Genomic DNA, 15,883 nt, shown 5'->3' with positions numbered 1-15,883 from the left:
ACGATTTTGAGTCACAGCAAATTTCGCAAGAATCCGCACTGATGTGCAATGGCTGAAGATAGAGCGAAAGAGATAAGCAAAGGGAGAGAGAGAGAGAGAGAGCATTAATGTGTACACATCGTAGCGTGTTTAGCAAACAGTTGGGGAGCAACAGATACAGCAACAGCAACAGAAGCCACAGCCACAACTCTCGTCGGCATTGGCACTGCATATTTGCATAAGAATTAGAAAACCCGCGGCGCGACAACGCAAGGCACGCAGAAATCTTGTATGGCATGGGGCGGCCATATAAAGTCGCCGGCACACCAAAATAACTCCAATGTCTACACCTTCAATAGCAGCAGCGGCAGCCGACGACACGAACAGCAACAAACTGGCCCATCAATGTTGCTAGCAGCAATAACAACAGCAGCAGAAACAGCAACAGCAACAGCAACAACAACACAAATGGCAACATTAGCGCAAATTTCAACGGAGCACAATTTGAATTTGATTTTGTTGTGCGACACACACACACACAGATGCGAAACACGTTTCTTGTATATATTTATTTCGTTTCAGTTTTTTGGGCATTTTTATATATGCATACACATACATATACATATATATAGAAAGAAAACAAATAACAAAACGAGACACTCCAGAGCGTCAGACACATTACATTAGCCAGGTCTATCGCGCCTCTGGTCCGCGGTCTCGGCCTGGCCAATGACTTCGAAAACATGTGTTGATTAACATAAATGATTTCTGTCTGCCTCACAGCACGTTGTTGTGGCTCTGTGTTTCTTGTCATCTGCTGCTGCTGCCGTCTTGACTCTATGTAAAATTGTAAAATAATATGTAGATATTCATATCCATATAAACATATATATTTATATTGTTTATTTTGGTGTCAAAATGCGAATAGCTACGTTTTGACATCAGGCATTTGGCATCTGGTATCTTGGTATCTGGCAAATATTTATTGATTTCATTTGGCATATTTGTTCATCTTGTTTCATTTCGTGTAAAATCTCTGTTTAGCAATGAAATCATTTGTGCTTACCTTTTTTGGCTGCAATTTTCATGCAAATCTATCGAGAGCGAGCTGCAAAGAGAAAGGTAAAGTTTTGTTGGTTAAAGTGAATAGCCACAGCTTGATATATGATTATTTGGTATTTGTACGATTCTACGACATTTCTCGACGAGTTTCGCCAGAAATCTGAAAATCGACGGCAATAAACTATTGATAAGTATTTGGCTATAAATCTTTGTAGGTGTTGTCTAGTACGACGGCACGCGAAATTAGTATGCAACGCATGCTGGACAGTGTTTGTTGATGATCGGCCAGGCAACTGATTGGATATGCATTTAGGCAATGATTTATACACACACAGTCAGAACGGAGCAGCAGCTGGCCAGAGATGATTGCCAAATGTATCATCCAGCTTGCAGAGCAGCTAGCTCAAGTTTTAGCAATTCAATCAGATGACATTGGCTCAGTCAACGGAACCAGACGTCATTTGAAATACAAATCGCTACACGTAGCACATCAGGTTTCGCCATGGCCACCGCACTCTAACATACTCGGACAGACAGTTCGCTTCTCAGTCTGTCTGCTAGTCACTTAAAGCTGTAGAATTTCTAAACTGGTTGAGCAACACAAAAGGCCGCCGGACCGAGCGTTCGTTATACTAACTGCAAGTATAACAAATTCCAGTAGGTGCTGAACTGTTTTTACTTTCAAATGCCGCGCATATTTCCCAGCTCGGTGGTGTGGTGGTGCGATGGTCAATGGCCAGCAGCTCCGGATAACAATTTGCGTGTGTTAATTGAGACTAAAGAGCAGTCGGTAGAGGCGAGTAGAGGTAGAGGCGGCCCTAACGCTTTGATTAATTATGGACGGCCTGTCATAATTTACATTGCAACGAAAGTGATGGACACAGCTCCGGAGCTCCACAGCTCCACGGACTGACAGCTGCCACTGTTAATTTGCTGTAATTGCGCTGCCTAGGCAAATGCATGCAACGGGGTGACATATGCTGCCGCATGGCATGCAAGAATTCAATTAGGCGTTGAGAAATACATATACATATATGTATATCTATGAATATATCTGTTGCACAATGTTTTCAGTTTGTCTCACAGAAAATGAAAGCTGCCTCGTTTTCCCATTGTTATTGTAACCCACAAAAATTGTGGCGTGGCACTTGAGGCGTTTGGCCAAACAGTTGACAAATCATCATCAGATTTACTTTTCAAGAATTAATCCGCCAGCGGTGCGAATAACGCCAACTCACGGTCTAATCAAAAGTAAGAGTAAAGCAACTGTTAATAACCAGCCAGCGTCGAGCATCATCGTAAACAAACGCAAACACAACAAATATAAATACAATCAACAATGAAAACAACAATGATTGTTGCCTGAGCATTAACCCATATTTCTTTTTGCGAGAGTGAGAGGGGGAGAGGGGGGATAGAAAAGTTGCTTGCGTGCCTGCAACTTATTGATCAGCGCCACGTGATCGAATCAGCAGCAGCAGCAGCAGCAGCAGCAACAGTCGCAGCAGCAGCAGCAGCAGCAGCAACAGTTGCAACTACTGACACACCTCTAGTTGCAGACGAGAAAGAGGTAAAGGCTGCAACAGCAACTGTTGCAATAATGAGCAACTGCCAGTTAGATAAGGCAATTGTGTGGGTGCCACAGTTGGAGCCACCTGCATGGCAAATTTGAAAGCCTGCCAATCAGCTGAGACTCCGACTGGGTCTTGGTCTAACAATACTTCTGCCACAGACGGCGGCACAGCGTGCGACTGCCAAAATATTGTGTGCACACGATTTTGTTATGCATTTCAAATGCAAATTGGATTTGAAAGGTAATTGATCCCAGTCCGCAGAATAATTCTCTCTGTGTGTTGACTTTCAAATGCAGCACAGGAAATACGACAACGAAACCTAAAAAGACACAAATAAATCGAACGAAATACCATGGCACACAATTTGTGAACTGATTTCGTATGCCGTCAGCAAAGACGAAAAAAAAAAGAAAAAAAAAAAAAAAAAACACAAAGCAGGAGAAAAAAACCAGAGTCAAACAATATTAAATAAACTCTGCACGAGCTGTGGCACATTTATAACTTTGAACTTGACGGGGCCCGCAGAGATCGCGAGTCGCTTTGAGGCCTTTAGCTCCACTGATATGACGGCGTTAATTGATTTTCGTTTTCATTAACATTTTCCAAGAGTTTCTTTTCGGTACGCTTCGTTGGGAAATCGAAGACTGCTTATCGTCGCACAGGGCAGAGCCAGAAGAGGCCGCCTCCTGCTGTAGTTCTCTGTTCTCTATTCTCTGTCGCCTGGGCCAGTTGGCTAATCGGGTTAAACGGTTCATTACGCATGCGCGCAAGCGTTACAAATTAACCCAGTTATTTATGATTATTTAGTATCTAATTTGGGCAGCAATGGAAAATGATTTATATACAAAACGTATGGCAATGGAAATGTTCCTCGTTGTTGAGAGTTGCCTCCGCTTGCCCCTGGGGCCAAAGAGAGAAAGACAGAGAGAGCGTGAGAGAGAGAGAGCCGTAGAAGACCATCATGTAAATTGCATAATCATTGGGCAGCTGGGCAGCCGCTTGGCCGGCCACTCTCTTAAGGCCATAGATAGCTAGATTCTGTGCTGGCCGAAACTAGTTTCCCACATCTGAAGTTCGACTACTTTGCTCTATTTTCCCCCTTGGTAATTGGCCGGGCAATTGCAATTTGCAATTGTGTTGCCGGCTGCCCCATCTAGATGGATGCCTCAGTTTGATAATGGCCAATGCCAAGGCATGCAATTTTAACGGTTGCATGCTGACCGCTCTAATCTGACTGTGGGAGAAAGAGAGCGAGAGAGAGCGAGCGAGAGCGGGAGCGATGCTAATGTGTCGATGATAATTCCCAGTAGCCAAACGGCCGCTGATGCTGCCATAAAGGGGGGCAACAAACTGTGCCATGACTCAACTGCCGCCATAAAGCTGCAGCGGACACGTGCGCAGTGCCATTGGCAGGAGGCCTTGTGCTGAACTTGAATGGCTTTTGGCTTTGAGCCTGGCATACACACTTACATATATTAGCGAATTTTATATACACGAGGAGTAAGCGCATTAAAGCAAACAAATACGAAATTCATTGAACGCGCCAGAGGCGTCGTAAAATTAGCTAAAAACAAAGTGTTATGCGCGACAACTGTCAGCGGCAATTAGGCGCATTTTGTTGTCGACGTTTATTTCAAGTCAAGCCAAAACCCGAAGCCGAACAGGCGATTGCAATGAATTTCCCAAAAACGAAAATTGTGCAATAACAATTTGAGCTGCACAAAAAATGCGCCAGCGACTGGCCAGTGCAATAGCAGCTAAACAAAGAGAGAGAGAGAGAGAGACTGCTGCAGCGTTAGCCTGGTCAAGTGGCTAGCCAATGTGAGAGAAGGAGCAGAGGGGTGAACTGTTATAGTGGTGGGTGGGTGTGGACAAAACATAGCACAGCTCGCAACGAATTTGTTTCACACAGTTCATTAAGGCGAACAAATAAATAAAGTTCAATTGTGAAATCGAACAGCGATCGAAATTGTCAACACACAACGAATGCAACTACAACAACAAGAACAACAACAACAACACTGACAATTCATAGCCTAAGCCTAATGAAGGTTAATGGACAGCGAAATGCAGGCAACAACAAAATATAAATATGTCTATATATACACATATTCCAAAACATAAATGAACGATGCTTCATCAATGCTCGATTGGGGGCGGGACGGGGGTGGGGGTAGTTGACGGGCTGGCAATGCAAAATGCACACACAGTTAATAAATCGATCGAATTTCATTAATTGTAAAACAAAACTGTAAACCAGATGAGCTGCTCTGGCTCACATACACACACATATACATACACATACACATATGTGTGTTTATCTTGAGGAAGCGCAGACAACAATCATGCGGAAAATGCGCCAAGAGTTGCAGCTCTGCAACATGGCGACAACTGCATGCCAATGAAAGGCTGCTGCCTGTCTGCAGAGAGAGAGAGAGAGAGAGAGAGAGAGAGAGAGACAGACACAGAGATGATGCGTGTGTTGCGCCATAGAAGCTGTTGCAGATACAGATACAGATACAGATACAGCAACTGCAGCTTGAGCCATAGCGATATGGATACGCACTCACACTGTGTTGGACAGTGTGCTGGCATTGTTGATTGGTAGGCTGTTAGCTGGCGACGTTAATTTCACTTTAACAAACATTTCGCTTGTCTCCGACCGCAGCCGCAGCAGCAGCCGCAGCCTGCTATCCGCCGTTCGCTGTCCGTTGTCCGTTGTCTGTTGTCTGTGACAGATCATATAGAAATGTGTTGCATTTTTAATCAAAACGATCGATCAAACGGTAGTTTTATGTTTGCCTCCAACATGCCAGACTAACGCACACACACGCACGCACACACACGCATATGCATATGTGCACATGCATTTATGGCGCTCACTGTGTGACGGTTAGCCCGTTTGTTTGTTTATTTGTTTGTTCCTCTGTTTATCTAACTGGCTTGTCTCTCTTACCCTCTCTCCCCCTCTCTCTCTCTCTCTCTCCCTCTCTCTCTCTCTCTCTTTGTCAGTTGCGAATGCATTGCTTGACATACGATACCCTTCCTTCATTTGGCCTGCATCTGCGCCTCCGTCTGCTCTGCCATTGGAGTTTGATCGATCGCTGTTGAAAATATAATTTGGCAGCGTTTGCCTAAAACCAAATGCCATTAGAGCCATTGGGGGGTTGCATGCGATTGCCCATTCACCAAAAACATGCCTAAAAACGTCTCAATTACTTATCTACTACGGCTTGGTAATCTGAGCATGCAGCTGCCCTGAAATAGATATTCGATGCGACTATTAGCTGAAACCTTTGAGCCTGGCAACCTTTTGAGCTCTGGCAGCATCTGCACATTCTTAACCTTGGCGCGTCCAACCCTTGAGGCAACCTTGAAGTCGCAGCCAGCTTTAAAAGGCCATTAGCGCCTGCTCCAAAACCTTTTGGGCTGCCGCCTTCTGCCAGGCAGCCAGCCAGCCAGCCAGCCAGCCAGCCCACTCGAGTCGAGTCGCGTGGAGTATTTACCAACATCATTACGATGAGGCTGCACATTTTCCAAAGAACTATTACGGCAACTAAACAAAATTATTCAAGGCATACGACACAGCACCGTGAGGCAGAAATGGGTATGACCCCGCGACGCAGACTCCCACCCACCACCAGCTGAGAGAGACGCCGAGCAAACTTTGTTAGAAATACGCGCATAGCAACAACAACAATAAGAACAACAACAACAACAACAACAAATGTATCTGAACATTTCTAAGAAGTATTTAATGCCCTCACACGCCGACGCCAAGCAGGCGGGGCATGTGAGTTGCTGTTGCTGTTGTTGTTGTGGCAAGACTTTGTAATTTCAAGCTATGGCAGTGACTAGCACTGAGACTGAGTTGGAGGCAGAGACTGCAACTGCGACTGCGACGGCGACTGCGACTGAGGCGCTCTGCTGTGGCAAGTGTGACTATTAAATTGGCGGCGGTAATTTTAGGTTGTTTCTCTCTCTCTCTTTCTCTCTCTCTCTCGCTCTGTGTTGCAAGTTGCAAGCCCAAACTCAGACACAGGCACAGACGGCGACTGCACGCAAAGTGACGTCGCCCGCAGCAGCAGCAGCAGCAGCAGTGGAAACAACAACAAGAGCCTGGGCTTGGCTAGAGTCTGGACCACACAGCCAAGCCCGAGACTCATTGCGTCGTCGATGCTTTGGGTTTGTTTTCCTTTACTGAAATTAACTCTGTTGTTGTGCCTCTGCGTGTTTTTTGAAAGTCTATCTGTGTGTGTGTGTGTGTGTATGTTTTTGATTACTTCAACTGAAATTATGCAATCGCTGAGGCTGCGTTGCACCCGCGGCACATATGAAAAGCGAGTCTGACAGCCGCTCTCTAGAGTCTCTCTCTCTCTCACTCGCTCTCTCGATTCTCAATTGATTTTTTACGACGAACTTTTTATGAGGCTGACTCTAACAATCAGGCAGAGTCGATGCCTGGTCAGTGGGCCACCCAGAGTTTAATTGGCCATCGATTGTGTAATTAAAACAGGTCTTTTTCTCACAGAGAGCAGCCGTGGAGCATCACAGCAAATCTGCTTAGCGACCTACGCGCGACATTTCAGAATGCAAGAGATTGTCAGCTGAATCTATAGAGCTGAAGCTGTAGCTGTAGCTGTAGCTGAAGCTGTAACTGGGGGCCTGTCCAGCTGTCAGGCGATTGCCCACACGCTTCGCTGCACATGTAAAGCAGCTTTGGCGTCTGTCAGAGGCTGTTTATGTGTGCCGCCTAAAGCGGCTGCCAGCCAACCCAGCCCAGTCCAGCCCAGCCCAGCCAAGCCAGTGCCATCCAGTGACAAATCAATAGCTAGAACGTAGGCCGATCCGCCTGGTCAGACAGCGCCCAGTCTCAATCCCGGCCAGCAGCATGCATTTTAATATGCTGCTGACACTTTTAAATCTGTCACACACACACACAGTTCGATATAAGTTCCACAGTGCAGCATATCTTTGGCTGCTCGCAGCAGGCAATCATTTGATAGTGCAACATTATCCGAGAATCTAGAGTCGAGAATCTTGCGCGTGGGCCTACAGCTAATTAAACAACTTGTTTTCTTTTGGTGTTGCTTGCCAAAAATAGAGATAGAGAAATAGACAGCAACAGCAACAGAAACGAGCAACGATAAACGATTTCAGCCATTGCTCAACTTTGATGAGTTCAACCAAAAACTAAGCAAGAAAAAAATACTGAGCTGAAACTAAGATGAAAGACGACCGCCTTGTGCTTCTTACAACTTAATGAGCTCACTTTAACAATATAATAATAGATTTTAAGAGCGGTAGCCATAAAAGGCGTACGTGAGTTAGGCTATCACAATTAATGCTAAGGTCAAGGACTGGGCAAATTTCAAGCTAAAACCTAAAACCTCTGGAGCAAATGGGTCAGCGCTGAGCTCTAGATGAAAATTGCCTTGAATTTTAATCAAAGCTGGTCTAGAATGAAAATGAGAATATGACGGTTGATCAATTTGAAGATGTGCGAAAAAATGTGTATAATTATACTTAACTAAGAGAATGGAATAATAACGCTTGAATCGGGGGTACACGACTAGGAGATACCCTGAGCACGGCTCTGGTTCTGAGATGGACGCGATAGTAGGCTAGACAGAAGGATATCTGAATATATGTATATACTTTATGAGATTATGTTTCATTCTGCTTTTTACTTTCCCTTTAAAAATGTTAAATATCAAAAAATATTTATATGAAAAAGTCAAATTTCTTTGTGCCTAAATTGAATATACTTAATAATAAATAATATTAAAATAATTTTATGCTATAGTAAATAATAGAAAAATATATATTTATTTTATTTATTAAAATAATTAAATATTGATTTTTTAAAAATATATTTGTTAATATATTTATTATAAAATTATAAAATAAATAACAGGAGCTGAACTGTAAATATACAGAAGAATTTAATTATATTTTTATTATATTTAAATATTATATTTCTAAGTTATATAATACTTAAATATTTATATACTCAATATAAAGTATTTTGTTTAAATTTTTTCTTAATTCGTTTATTATTTTATTTCTTTTATTTATTTTAATTAACATTCATCTCCAAGTTCTACTCTGTTGAAATAATTGGCCATATACATACATATATGAGCGACCCCCACAAAATTTGTTTAATGGCGAGATTGAGATTCGAGCCGGGGCAAGATCATGAGCCAGCTCCATGTCGAGATTTAAATGCATGGCCAATCAGAAGAGAATCATTGGATTAACATTTTATACGAGCCTGCTGCTTTCATTTCAATTGCGCATTCTGAATTTATTAGTGAGCTGCAAAATCGAATGGCAAATCTAATATATGCCATTTTACGGAGCACAGAACAAAGCCACAAGAGCTGAGGACGAGTAGACGGATGTATGGATGGATGGATGGATGGGTGGATGGACGGATGGAGTCTGTGGGCCACAGACAATTCCTATGCCAATGCCAATGGCAATGGCTGCAATTCTTTCGATTGCAAATGCGAAAGACGAATGCAAATTTGTGTCTTGTCTCGAGCCACTTGAACTTTTTGTGCCGCTTGCCCCATTGATGCTCCAATACAAAGTTGCTGATGCTGCTCCTGCTGCTGCTGCTGATGCTGATGTACAGGACGCTGTTGTCTGCCAGTCAGCAGCACTCTGAATGGGCACAAGCCAAAAACAGAAACTGATCTCGGACTTTGAATCTGGCAATGCGCTGCCAGAGCCGACGACTTTGAGGCTTATCTTGTCACATTGCCATAGAACTAGATACAGATACAGATACAGCCGCTTCGTCCGCTCTGCTCTGCTGCGCCCGGGTGACGAATTGACGTTTGTTTTGGGGCAAGCTCATGGGATGGACGGCAAATAGAAATGAGGGAGAGAGAGAGAGAATGCGACGAAAGATTGGCTGGCTGGCTGACCGAGTCCACGTTGATACATTGTTGGAGGAAGTGATCTCATCGTAAATTACAAATTACACAAAGTCACGATATCAATTTCAGATTCCCTCGTGTAGTCGTCGTCGTTGTTGTTGTTGTTGTTGCTGCTGCTGCTGTTCGTTGTTATAATTAAATTGTCGCTCTTTTCTATTCATGTTGCTTTGTTAGTTGGTTTTTGTTTAATTTTTCTTATTTTATTTATTTTTTTTTTTTTTTTGAATTTGGCTTTTTGCGTACAAGAAAGGAAAAACCAAAATAAATTTTTGCCGTGGGAATTGATTAATGTATTTAAATTTGAATTGATTGAGCTTAGCAGCGGCTTCACAACCCAAAAAAAAAAAAAAAAACAACAAAAACAAAAACGCCGAATCGAGTTAATTGAAATGAGAATTCTAAAGTCAGACGAAATTTACATATTTCGAAATCACAAAAGTCTTTGACTGAGGGTCAATACACCTACACCAGGCAACAAGTTTGGGATACGTTGCTACCCATTCGCAGCCAGAACAAGTTCATTAGGAGCAGCGTTCTTCTGTCTTAGATCTGTGAGCTGTTGCCGCTGCCGTCGTCAGAATGGGTATAGTCTCTGGCGAAAGGTGACCCACATGCCGGTGAAAGCCTCGGCATTAAGGCAAAGCGCCTTTAATCAGGCAAACGGCGCGGCCTTTGCCTAAATTTTCAATGAAAAATTCCCGGAAAGTGCATGGTCATGGCATCAGCTGAAACGCTAATAACTAACTCTGACCCATATTTGTTGTGCATGTGTGTGCGTGTGTGTTTATCTCACCCACACACACACACACACACAAAATGGGCATTTTAATTGAAATTGAATTTACTGGCAACAACATCAAACAGCTGATAGATTTTCCAAGCAATCTCTCGTTCTCGAGATCTGGCTTTTGCAATCACTGAACTAGTTAGACATTTCCTGGTGCCGGAACCAGTTCGCTGTGCGAACGGTTATTGGCCTTTTGCCGCATTGGCATTTACGCAACCGTCGAGCAAGCAAACAAACAATCATTGACGCATATAACCATAACAAAACACACTTATCATCCGTCCGGCAGACGCACCACCGACAGTTGATCGGCTTCCGCATCTTTTTCATTAATCATACTAAATGCATTACGTACGTGTTGCCTCTGATCTCTTTGTCTGCGTCTGTTGACATTTGGCTAAGTGCACAAAGGGCTTTAATCGTGTGAGGCCCTCAAAAGCCGCATTGCCAAATAATATATTGAATGTGCATAGCTTGAGCAAATATTATTGATAAACATTGCATGCAATTGCCGCATTGCCTAATTAATAAGGCAAATATTTTGCTATTTGCGGTGCGCATAAAAGCCAGGCAAAAAGCAAGCTTATGCAACATGCTGCAACGCCAACAACAACAACTGCAGCAACAACAACAATAAACACTGTCATAAATTTACACATTGTCATGTGCGCAGCTATTCGTTGCTGTTGCTGTTTGCTGTTGCATTTGCCAATTTTCTAACAGCGAAAATTCGTAAAATATTTGCATGCACAAGTGTTTCGCTCTCCGCTTTTGGGCCAGGCACTTATCTGTGGCATGTCAAGGTATGTCATTTGGCTTACTTGTAGGTGGCAGGCCTCAAGATAATATGCGCTGTATACCCGGTCTGAAGGCTGATAACTGTATGATATAATGCCGAGGAGGGGGGACAAAGTTTGGCTGCCATCTCACAGGGTATGCAGAAATGCTCATTTCACAGTTTGAGTTCGAGTTATGTCACCGGCTGGGCATGGCCTGCACCTGGACGGTCAGCGACAGCGTTTTTGACGTGCTGCAGACATGACAACAACAGCAACAATGGCCAGTTGCACTTGTTGTTGACGCGGCGAGTAATGCGAGACGACGCGTCGAGCGGTTTTCAGATTGCAAACTGCGGCGGCAACGGCTGCGGCTGCTGCTGCTGCTGCTGCTGCATTTTGCATAGTTTTCGCTTAAGGTTTGGCTGATGACCTTCGGTGTTTTGTAGCCATGATCGTTTACATGGTGACAAGCACAACAAAGCAACACAGCAACAGGTATGCGACCATCCTGAGCACACACACACACAGAGGGCCAGGGACAAGGTCAACTGCATATAAAAGCGCTGGCCTTTTTATGTGCATTACAAATCAATATAAATCGAAGAGTTATAAAAAGCTGAGCAGACCATAAATAAAAGCCCATACAATGAAATGTCTCAAGATGCCACCAACAGCAGAGGCCGCAAACTGGAATCGTTCGGGTGAATGGCTGGCTGGCTGGCTGGCAGTTGCAGTTGCAGTTGCTGCCTTGGGAGATGGGAGGCTGCTGGGGCTGCTGGCTGCTGGCTGCTGTGGGGCCAACGCATTGATAACTGCAGCAAAGGCGACGGCAGCAAGATGTGCTCGCCAGGCACATAAATCTTTTCACACCCAGCCGCTGCCTGCCCAACCAGCTGCAGCAACAGCAGCAGCAACTCCAGCATCAGCTACAGCTCAGTGCTTAGTATCTGTGCAAAGTGCATGTAGTTTTGAAATTTGAGCTACGCATGCGACGTTCAGGCAGCTAATTACTAGACCAAACTCAAAGCTGGCAAACAATTCTGAAAAAGTTCCACGTAGTGTGATTATCGTAGCTCATAATTTACAAAAAGCAACAACAACAGCAGTAGTAGCAATAGCAGCAACAACAACAACAACATTAACAGATATTTTCTGGTTTTTTAATTGGCAAAAACGAAGCGGCATGATATCATATTGTGTATATACTATATGCAGTAATAATTTATTTTTAGCCAAATTGACAGCAGTTGAGCGAAGTCAAAAAAGCAAAAGCGCAGATAAAATTGTTTAGTTAAGAATAACAGAGACACAGTGAAAGAGAGCGAGAGAGAGAGAGAGATAGAGAGAGACAGATACTCAACGAGTGCCTCCTCAAGCAAATAATCGGGTTCTGATTTGACTTAACTTATCAATGGGAAGGCATATCATATAGCTAATTTGTAGCCTGGTGTGAATGATTGCCCACACAGTTCAAGGCTCAATGTCATAAAGAAGAAACAACAACAACAACAACAAATGTCAATGAACATTTTATAGCTGCAATAACGTAAAGCAGCAGCAACAACAACAACAATTTCACAAATTTCACTATGCATTTTACATTGCATTAAAGTTGATTTTCAGAAATCTGTGAATGTTATTCGAATTATGTGCAAACTCACCGATCATTCACTTGATTGGCTTCGTACAGCGTACCACGTTGCGTATGATTGACAATCGCCCAGGGCGCTGCACGCACAGCACTGAAGAAATGAACGGAAACCTAAACACAACTGAACGCCTGCTGTAAACATGAAATGCACCTTAATCCATGGATGAAACGCTACGAATCTGTAATGAAACCAGCAACGAAAACAACAATGAAAATTAATTGTAAATTGTTCAGACGGTGTTTTTTCAGCTAACCCGCCTCCGTCTCAAAAAAAAAAAAAAACAAAAAAAAAAACAAAAAAAAAAAAAAAATGAATAAAAGCAAATAATGTTTACAATGTTTGCTATTTTCTGTTTAGGCGAGGGAACAGGCGGCGTATACGCTATTTGTGCAACAACAACAACAAAATCTACAGCTACTCTGTTGCAAGCTTTTGTACGTATTTGAAAACGCATCGTGTCGTACGGCAATCAACGCGCACAGCTGGAAGTTTCTTAGTCTGTTTATATCGAAAGCGAAACGGCAAAGCAGTTGCCTGTGAAAGATTTTTTTAGCTCTTTTAGCGAGCCAAATCAGCGTACATATAAATATAAAATATAAAGAAAATTAAACAATACAATTAGCATTGTCATTTCATATTATTATTTATTATAATAGTTTGAAACCCTTTTCATTCTTCTATATTTCAAAACTGAGTATTTGCTAGTCGAGCAGTCTCGCCCACAATCTCTTGCCGAAACTTTCGTATTGCTGCAAGCAATAACAAATCAGTCGAAAGGCAAATAAACAATTATAATAAACACATAACAAACCATTCCATGCTATTAGAAATCAAATTCTAATAATCAGAAATTAAACTTTGAGTGTTTATATAGACGATACAACTTGTTATAGCATGCTAAATAGAAAATAATTTTAACAAATAAATATATCTATATATATATGTATATATACAATTATAAAAGTAGAATTTCTTCTCTCTAAACAAATAAAATTGAACTAAAATTATATATATATTTATTTAATATGATAATAAATTACTTTTCATATTTTATATTATTTTGAATAAGTTAAAACGAAAAAAAAAAAAAAAAAAAAAAAAAAAAAAAAATATATATATATATATATATATATATATATATATATATATATATATATATATATAGAATTTAGCATATTTATACATATGTATATATATATATATATAATATATTAATGGTCAGCAGGTTAACTATAATAACGAGAGTCTTAAGCTCAGCTTATCAGCAACATTCGCATTTAGTTCCTATTCAGCCAGCTCTGTGAACGGAGGCAAGTGAGATGAGAGCTTACTGGGTTGTTTTAGTTGTTTTGGTGTTTATGCAGAGCGTGGACAGAGGCGTATCAGTTACCCTGCCAAATGGCGTTGACGAGGCGCAGATCAGTCCGCGACTGCTCTATAGAAAACTAGATGGACAATTCGAGCTGGTTCAAACTGAGATGAACTTTTTCAATTCGAATAATACACAATATAGAACTAATATGTGAAATGTAGTTCAAAAACATGATAAAAGAGTTTCTACTGAACTTACTATCAAACGAATTGGCACTCGATACATATATAATTTTATTTATGCATATATATATATATAAATATTTGGGTGATTATTTTGTGAGTGCTGTTTATCTTATCGCCATTTGCGTCAGATACACTTCTTCGCTTCATTCATATGTACACACGTGTGTGTTCATTTGCGCATGTATTTGTCTACCTATCAGCAATATATTTATATTTATTTATTTAACCAACACTCAGTCATCCAATAGGAGCATATATTATTGAGAATCATACCTGAATTCGGACTGCAGCCGTTAAATATTTACAATTAATCATCCTTGTTATTTGGCATATCTGTATATGCTTGGAGAGAGAGACGGCGACGACGACGACGACGATGATGATATCGTATGCGAGCACCCACATTTGTGTGCGCATTCGCGAATGAAATTGAATACAGTCGCCACGATTTGAAATTCAATATAGCAGCTTTATATAGACTCTATGAGTAATGCAATTCTACAGCCCTGACTTAATTTGCAGCGTCTCTTTTTACTTTGAAAGTTGCAACGAAAACAGAATTCACACGCTTGGCCAGTCAACAATGTGGCAACACCAACAGCAGCTACAGCAGCAACAACAACAACAATGAACAAACAAACAACAGCCAACCCATTTTCAACGGCACTTGGCTTTGGTTTTCAATGTCAAGCGCTAGCCAAACACTCTGAGAAAACGAGAGAGACACAAAAGAGTGCGAGAGAGACAAACTGAGAGAGAGAACTTTGGCTACACAATCGATTGTTGTCCCACAATAAATCACTAATGGCATCGAGCATATCTGTCTGTTTAAGGCGCCATAAATTCTTGAAAGCCAAAATCCAAAACACCGAAAGGTTCTAACACCTATACCAAATGAAAAAAAAAAAAAAAAAAAAAAAAAAAAACTATAAAGAGAGAACAAAAAATAAATAAATAAATAAATACTACATTTAGCTCTCCCATGGACTGCAATCGGCGGCATTCATAATTTATGCGATCTGCTGGCTGGCGAACACAGCTCTTTGATATCAAATTGTTGTTGCCGCCACATGAGTTATAGCACCTTATATCCGCCGACCAAAATTATCTTGCATTCTAAGTCCCAGATTTGTGTTGTTATTGTTGTTGTTGTTGTTGCTGTTGCTGTTGGCTTTTGCAGCGCGCCATTTCCTGTCTTGGGCAACGCAATTAAACCTATATACAGATATCCTCTATGCAGGCAAAGCTTTTACGAAATCTGTATAACTGATTTTTCAAATTTATAAATCAAATTCCCCATTCGAGCGCGTTTCACTTGCATGAATAACTTTAAATTTACATTTAAATTATTGTATTTACAATAGCAAAACAAAAGTCCAACAAATCATTGAGATTAGCTCACCGAATGCGCATTAACATTTGAATGAAATCGAAATCTGTGGCTTAGCTGCTGATAATCGAAAGCAAATTGAATTAATAATAACGAACCAATAGCTGTCGGCCAGACGAAAATAAATTTGAATTATTGTATTGGGAAAATTGT

The 15,883-nt window shown here is 41.6% G+C and overlaps 1 protein-coding gene across 6 annotated transcripts in view; it reads right to left on the bottom strand.

The window, feature by feature from the left end:
* Nucleotides 1–15,883, bottom strand: part of cv-c (RhoGTPase activating protein) — a 100,586-nt gene that overhangs the window by 64,963 nt on the left and 19,740 nt on the right. For 3 of the 6 annotated variants that reach the window (XM_089462689.1, XM_089462690.1, XM_018007526.2), the window contains 2 exons: nt 12,793–12,961; nt 1,046–1,087 (listed from right to left, as the gene is read on the bottom strand). The gene's annotated coding sequence lies outside the window, so the exon portion shown is untranslated. The remainder of the gene's footprint in view (nt 1–1,045; nt 1,088–12,792; nt 12,962–15,883) is intronic. The other 3 variants (XM_089462692.1, XM_089462693.1, XM_089462691.1) reach the window with 1 other exon arrangement.

This window comes from Drosophila arizonae, chromosome 2 (assembly GCF_054131065.1).
Source record: "Drosophila arizonae isolate 15081-1271.41 chromosome 2, UAZ_ARI_1.0, whole genome shotgun sequence".
NCBI classification, from domain to species: domain Eukaryota; kingdom Metazoa; phylum Arthropoda; class Insecta; order Diptera; family Drosophilidae; genus Drosophila; species Drosophila arizonae.
This window is presented reverse-complemented; position numbering and strand designations above follow the sequence as displayed.